This window comes from Cucumis sativus, unplaced genomic scaffold, assembly GCF_000004075.3.
Source record: "Cucumis sativus cultivar 9930 unplaced genomic scaffold, Cucumber_9930_V3 scaffold115, whole genome shotgun sequence".
In the NCBI taxonomy this organism is placed as follows: Eukaryota; Viridiplantae; Streptophyta; class Magnoliopsida; order Cucurbitales; family Cucurbitaceae; genus Cucumis; species Cucumis sativus.
In genome coordinates this window covers 47,722-53,877 of record NW_022279521.1, presented here as the reverse complement: position 1 = coordinate 53,877, position 6,156 = coordinate 47,722, and the positions used below count along the sequence as shown (strand labels likewise).

Here is a 6,156-nt window from a genome sequence, read left to right as displayed (position 1 = left end):
ATAATTATAATATAGGACTAAATTGAAACCAAATAGAAAAATAATAGATAAGTTTGAAGTTGTATTAATTTAGGTGAAAATTGTTATTGATAGAAAAAATGAAACTAATTATGTATAGTATATTTTATAAATAGTTTTAATATTTATTTATGAAAATGTGTATAGTTGAAAATCTCAAAATTTAAAAATGGATGTAAGTATACCGTAAAAATGGATAATAGGATATAATTAATTATTAGTTAATGTTTATTTGAGTTATAATAACAAAATAGAAAGTGGAGCAGAAAAAAAAGGAAGGACGAAAAAAGTAATAATAATTTTTTGCCATAAAATTTAGTTGAACATTGGGAGGTTCATTTATTAGTTGTTTGTGTGGAGGTTTTGCTCTTCCCTGGCCTCCAAGTTACGATCTTTTTAGAGAGAGAATTTGAGAAACTCTAAGAAAACGAAGAGACGTGCGAGGGAATTGGCGTTTTGGTTTTTCGAGATTTCGGCTGTGAGAAAGAAACCCAACTCATAAAGTCCTGATTTTGTTATATTTATATATAGTTTTTCGAAGAGATAGAGATAGAAAGATAAATACTTTTCTTCATTTTTCTTCTCCGTTATCCAAATACCCCCAATACCCTTTTCATCTTCCCTTTATTCTCTCTTTTCTCAGATCTTTTTCCAGGATGATTTCTTCTCCAAATTCCCTTTCTAAATCCGTTTTCAACTTAATCTTCATCTCTTTGTACTATATTTGATTGATTTCATTATTTCAAAAAATCTTTTCGGATTTCATTTGATTTTTATCTCCTTTCTGTTTTTATTTGATTTATTTTTCGTTATTTTCCCAACTTTAAAAACCTCTTTCCAGGATACAAAAAGGGTACCTCCAATTTTGTATCTTTGTTGCCTTATTTTTCTGGGTTATTGAGATTTTTCCACCCTTTATTCTTTTTTGTTTAAAACTGGGGTGCTACAGGATCAGAGAGAATTGAACCGATTTTGTTTGGGGATTCTTTCTTTTTGGTTTTATATGTGAGGCCTCAAAAAGGGGTCTGATGATTGAAGCAGATAGAGCGAGTTGGATATTGAATGTGTTGATATTTAGAAGGGCTGTTTCTTTCCTTTCAGTAATTGCTGGGGATTGAAGAAGAAACAGCCTGGGGTTATGATTAAAGTGGATGTTGGAGAATTGGTGATTCTTGTATTTTGGGTATTGGCTATTTTTCTTACTTTGATTCTGGGGATGAGGAATGATGGAACTCTGAAACAACAGGGAACTGTAGCCCGCTCTGGCCGGGCTCATGAGTTCTTATCAACTTCCTTTCGTGCTTTTTCTAGTTACATGAAGATTGTTTCTGCTGGTGCATCCACTGTTGCTCGGTCGGCTGCTTCAGTGGCATCTTCTTTGGTGGATAAGGATGATGAAGCAAATGCATCCCAGGTATGTGCCCAACTTTAATGAAACTTCTATCTAATACTTGGAATTGTGACGAGTTCTTGTGTTTTATTTATCTAGTTTGTTGGAAAATTTTGATTTTTGTGGTTTATTTTGTTTCTCTGGTTGAGAGAACGTTATTTGGTACAAGTTTATAATAGGCTGACGCTTGTATAGAGGGGCACAAGGTTTTGATTGCTTTTTATTTGATCGAAAATTGTTTATCTTAATACGGCATTTGAAATTGAAACGTGCACGATCATCACACATGGGTTGCTGGAACTTTTTCTTCGTTTGCAGCTCCCATCTACAATGACTTTGTCTTTTGGAATTTATATTGTTACTTTATTGTCAACGTTGTAGCTCATCCATGTATTGACCTTGTTTCACAATCTATCGCAATACTACTCCATGTTCTTGATAGCTCGAAATTGGGAATTCCTGCCATTTTTCTAGTATATGATAGTTGAACAAAAAAGAAGCTGTTAGTTTAAAAGCTTTATTGATTAAGCAATGGAAGCTTTGTGAAATTTTCTGGGAATTAGAAATAAGTTGTGCTTCAGTGTTCCAATTGTATTTTCATCCTTGTATGATAAATGATCATTGGTCTTTTGTGTCTGTATCAGTCTAAAATGGAACTGTAAATTTGTGACTCTTTAGTTTTAGTTTTAGTTTCTAGTGTTTGAATCTTAATAAATGGGTGATTATTGATTCCTAACTCCATTGCTAAATGATAAAGGTGAATTGGCTGGCTTTGACAAGTTAGAGTGGGACGACAATGTCATTAGACAGGTTCTTCTGTTGGGTATTCGTTCTGGTTTCCAAGTTTGGGATGTTGAGGAAGCAAATAATGTCCAAGAACTTGTTTGTCGGTATGATGGTTCTGTTTCGTACATGCAAGTTTTACCCAGATTAATACCATCAATGAGATCAGGAGATAAGTTTGCAGAAAGTAGGCCATTGATTGTACTTTCTGCATATGGTTCCATTGCGGCTAATTTTAACATTCAGGATCGATTAGCCTCTTCTGGCAATGCCACCATCCCAAAGAGCCAGGAAGTAGTAGATGGGAATTTTATGCCTACATTTGTTAGGTTTTATTCCTTGAAATCTCAGACTTACGTGCACGAGCTTAAATTTAGATCAGCTGTTTATTCAGTGAAATGCAGCCCCCTGGTTGTTGCCATCTCTCTGGCAACTCAGGTATGTTTTCTGCACAAAAGCAATTGCAGTCTTATTATTTGTTTCTAATCTAATACATTAAAAACTGTAAACCGTATAGTTGGTAAGAGTTTGAGCCCTTTGTATAACAGATACACTGCATCAATGCTACAACTTTGGAGAAGGAACATATCATTCTCACAAATCCTGTGGTTTCTGGTTTTCCTGGATCTGGAGGAGGTATGGGTTATGGACCCCTCGCATTGGGACCCAGATGGCTGGCTTATAGTGGAAGTCCGATCTTGTTGTCAAATACAGGACGAGTGGTTCCGCAGCATTTAAAACCTTCTGCAAGTTTTTCTCATTCTTCTTCAAATGGAAGTTTAGTTGCTCACTATGCAAAGGAGTCGAGTAAGCATCTTGCAGCAGGTATTGTTACCCTTGGTGACAAGGGTATTAAGAAGCTATCAAGATATTACTCCGAGCTTTTACCAGAAAGCAATAATTCTCTTCAATCAGGTGCTCAAGGTTTGAAGGGCATTGGAACTCTTAACGGCCATATGGCAGATGCAGATAGCATTGGAATGGTCTGTATTGATCTTTAGTTTGTTTCTTACTTTCTTTACCTAATGCTTTGTTTTCTTTTCTTCCTTTTAATGATTTATATTTTGACTATGTTTCAGTTACGCAGCTGAACTGATTCAGTTATGATAGTTAATGAGATCTAATTTTGTTTCTTGCCAATGTTTGACCTTGTTATTCCCTTCTACTTTTGGTTTTCAGGCTATTGTGAAAGATATTATCAGCAAAGCGGTCATCACCCAGTTTAAGGCTCATAAGAGCCCAATTTCTGCTTTATGCTTTGATCCAAGTGGCACTATTTTGGTGACTGCTTCTGTTCAGGGTCATAGCATAAATGTCTTCAAAATTATGCCAAGTTCCTGTTCGAAGTCATCTATATCTAGTACTGCTGCTTCTTATAGCCATTTGTACAGACTCCAAAGAGGCTTCACTAATGCAGTAAGAATGATGCAAATTTATTCCATTGTTGTACTGACTAAGTCATCACTTTTTGTCATTATCATATCTCTGGATCTATTGTCAGGTCATACAAGACATCAGTTTCAGCTACGATAGCAACTGGATCATGATAAGTTCTTCTAGAGGGACAAGCCATCTTTTTGCTATAAACCCTTCTGGGGACAGGTGAATTTCCCATCTGCTGACATTATTGCTAGAAATGGAGGGCCAGTGGTTCCTGCACGACAAACTGTTCGACGAGTTGATTCTGGTTTGCACATGCCTAGTAAACAGAACCAATGCACTACTGGTAGTCCACTTACACTTTCTGCTGTTACTAGAATACATCATGGAAGTAATGGCTGGCGAGGCACTGTTAGTAGTGCTGCAGCTGCTGCAACTGGTAAAATGGGTATTGTTTCGGGAGCTATTGCTTCAGCTTTCCATGAGTGCAAGGGAAACACTGTGCATGTGGACAATGGATCTTCTGAGGTTAGGTACCACATATTAGTTTTTTCTCCATCTGGCAGTATGATACAGTATGCATTGCGAGTGGGTTAGATTCAACCGTAGTTTTGCCGAGATCTAGCACAGCTCTTGAATTAGTCTCTGAGTTGGATTCAAGACTAGTAGTTGAAGCTATCCAGAAATGGAATATATCTCAGAAGCAAAACCGTAGATCTCAAGATAACAGCATTGACATATACGGTGACAATGGAGGTTTCAATTGCAATAAAAATTATTGCGAGGAAATGAATGGGAACCCTGTCCTTGAAGCTGGTGGCAATATCTTCAAGACAAAGGCTTGCAGGGAGGAACAATACCACCTGTATATTTCAGAAGCAGAACTGCAGATGCATGCTGCTCGAACCCCACTGTGGACAAAACCTGAGTATATACTGTTCGACTCCCGTTTTTAAGTAGGCATCTCTATGTTTGTTGGAGTTTTACATGCCTGTATTTTTTGTTTCTGATGATCAGATATATTTTCAAGTAATGGCAAGAGATGGAGTCAAAATTGATGAAATTGACCATCCAGGTGAACTCGATATTGAAAGGATACCCACTCGTATGATTGAAGCTAGGTCAAAAGACCTAGTTCCAGTTTTTGACTATCTTCAGTCCTCAAAAATTTCACAGCCAAGGTGAGCTAAGTTATAGAATTTCTCAAGCTTCCTATTTTTAATTGACTTGTGGGGAACCCGAAGATCCTGCCAATAATGCTTACCAATACACAATGCTCGATGTAAGAATTTTTGGTTCTTATAAACTTTTTCCCTGAAATCTAGGTATTTAAATAGCAACAGTGACCAGCTGTTGCTGCAACAGAAATCTGGCCAATTTGAAAATGGAAGGCAATCGTGGAGGAGTGCTGCAAATCCCCATGACTCTGTTGTCGGGAATGGACGTGAAGTAACTGGTAGGCATGGTTACAAGAGGGTGACAGAAACCAAGGGCATTGTAAATGAGCCTGAGTGCCCAAGGTCACAAACCCAGTTCAGTAATGTAAATAGTTGTACAGAGAGCATAAGCATGGAGTCTCAACCCAAATCTGTAAATAATCATCATAAAAGTGGTCTCAGGGTGGAGAATCATTTTGAAGACCTAGGTGATGAGTTTGAGTAGAGGTAAATAATTCTAGAAACTTTGGTCAACTCTCATCTCTCTAGTTAATACTCTATCCTGTTGATGAAGTGTTGGCCCCATAACAATGGTGTTTTTTTCTAATCATCACTCTGGTTTGCAGTTTATTCTTTTATTTCTCCTGGAAGTCTTATTAATGGGTATATAAGGGAAATGTAGAGGAGTTAAGATGGAGAAATGTGGATACAGTGTTTTTAATGGCTTTTCATTAAATGGTCCTTTTGTAAATAACACAGTTATACGATCTCCACTCCAACTAGCAGTTTTATAATGTAAATAATAGAACTGCCATTATAACTGATTGGATATGAAATTATGAATCATTTGAATGCGATTCACTGTGACAGTGAACATGAGCATTTATGTTATGTGCTGGTCTATTTCAGAGTTGTCTCATTTTATCTATGATTTCTCTTTTCTATTATGGTGTCAATTTTTGGTTGAATAATTTCTGACCTTTTAGTTGAAGAATCACCTTCCATCATTGCCCCTACATGAATAGGGACCACCAGAACCATCATTGTTGGGATACGTTTAGGGCTTAAACTAATTGAGTTTAAATTCATGATTATCATCTATCTACGAAAATAGAAGTTAATGGGTCAATTAAGTACTTGAAAGCGAATTGGTTCAATCTATGGTGACTAGTCTAGGTTCTTTAATCTATGGTGACTAGTCTAGGTTCTTTATCATATTCCTTGGAACCCAAACGATATGGATAGATAGCAAGTTGTCTTGTGAGATCATTAGAAATCCACTAAAAGTGGAAGACGATTATTTTTTACGTTGTCGGCCTTTCTTTTTTTTCTCTAGGGTGGAAAGCACCTTTACTTTTAAAGATTTAGATTGTCTGAGACATTTGCAAGGTGTTGATGATAACGATTTTAACGATACGATTTTAACGA

The 6,156-nt window shown here is 36.6% G+C and overlaps 1 pseudogene; it reads left to right on the top strand.

Moving 5' to 3' along the window:
- Positions 1–373: 373 nt before the first annotated feature.
- Positions 374–5,619, top strand: LOC116405528 (annotated as a pseudogene).
- The last annotated feature ends 537 nt before the right edge of the window (positions 5,620–6,156 follow it).